General features: G+C 40.6%; 1 non-coding gene across 1 annotated transcript; it reads right to left on the reverse strand.

The window, feature by feature from the left end:
- Nucleotides 1-1303: 1303 nt before the first annotated feature.
- Nucleotides 1304-1386, reverse strand: LOC118855581. Its single transcript, XR_005010756.1, has one exon. It is a non-coding gene; the product is annotated as a small nucleolar RNA U2-19 (small nucleolar RNA).
- Between the last annotated feature and the right edge of the window lie 222 nt (nucleotides 1387-1608).

The raw sequence follows: 1608 nt of genomic DNA on the forward strand, positions 1-1608 counted from the left end.
TCCCAAAATACTCTGTTCTAGCCATACTACAAGCTGGAGTAGTAAATTTATCTTGAGGGTACCACAATTTTAGGAAGGATATTGATAAGAAAGGAATTATGGCAGGATGGATAGCGGACTAATCTTTAAGAGATGTATTCAAATCTGGCTTTAATACAGACTGCCTTCAGACATAGACTGACTTGATCTCTCTCCTAACTCTGAGATTATGTGATTGATTCTGTCTCTGACTCCAAAGTCCAGCTCTCTTTCTATCCCACTATGTTGCCTCCATTTCTAATCTTGGGAGGATAAACCAGGCTTCTTTCACCTTTATTCTAAAGCCATGATTTATTTCTTCTGGAAAATGGGAAAACATGAAAGAGTCAGCGCTCTGTTCTCTGATCTGCTCCTCTCTAGCCTTGACTGGTGAATCTAGCCCCTTTCTGGAATTCCCCGAATTCCCATCTGTCCATGACTTCCAACATGAATTGGGAAGACTATTCATCCTGATCAGTGAGCCATTATTGGAAATTGCCAGATGGCTCCAGGTCAGAAAGGCATCAGCTCAGACATCAAATGCTGGGAAACCGAGCCTATCCTTGAAAGAAGCTGAAGATTCTCAGAGTCATCGGGAGGTTGTGCAAAACAGGAGTGCATGAGCAATGTGTTTGTGCAAAGACAGAGATGGGAAATGGAATTTCAAGTTTGGACAAAGGAGTTAGGCCAGTATGATTGGAGTATAACGAGCATATTGGGGATAATAGAAAATGTCTGGAAAGGCATGTGGGTGCCAGACTGTGGAGGGCTTTAAATGCCAGGCAGGGGAGTTTATAATTAATCTGATAGGGAGCTATTGAAGATCCTTGAGTGGAGGAGTGATCAGGGGTGTTGTAAGGAAAGCACATGAATATTTGACCCTCCTGTCAATGCTCTCCCTCCATGGCTACACTTCTTTCTTTCTTTCTTCCTTTCTTTCTTTCTTTCTTTCTTTCTTTCTTTCTTTCTTTCTTTCTTTCTTTCTTTCTTTCTTTCTTCCTTTCTTCCTTCCTTTCTTTCTCTCTTTCTTTCCTTCCTTCCTTCCTTCCTTTCAGTCTATTCAAGTGTAAAAACTTTCACAATTAAAGGTCAGCAGAAAAACCATTTTCTTCACTACACAGAATTGAGTAACCTTACACACACACACACACACACACACACACACACACACACACACACGCACAGCTCAACAAATCCTACATTCTCACTTGTCCTCCTCTTCTTACATTCTCACTCACCCCTCTACCCCCCACTCTTCCCACAAACCATTCTAACTTCTATTGCTTCTCAGAAACACATACGGATCATGCACTACAAAGACCAGAAGGTTTCTTGATGCTCATATTTGGCTGTTTTTCATCACTGATCTACCTCGATGGGAGGAACCTTTATGTAGTTCTAAAGGTTACAGAAAAAAATTTGTTAATAGATTGTCCACAAGATTATAAAGGAATACACAAATTTAACTATATATGTATTATTGAAATCCAAGAAAAAGAGTGTTGTCTTCATCCAGAGATCCATGATAAAAAGAGCAATCTGCAGGCTATGTGGATAGTGCAAGCTTGAGGTGAGGAGGACTGGTACCTA

Source organism: Trichosurus vulpecula, chromosome 6 (genome assembly GCF_011100635.1).
Source record: "Trichosurus vulpecula isolate mTriVul1 chromosome 6, mTriVul1.pri, whole genome shotgun sequence".
In the NCBI taxonomy this organism is placed as follows: Eukaryota; Metazoa; Chordata; class Mammalia; order Diprotodontia; family Phalangeridae; genus Trichosurus; species Trichosurus vulpecula.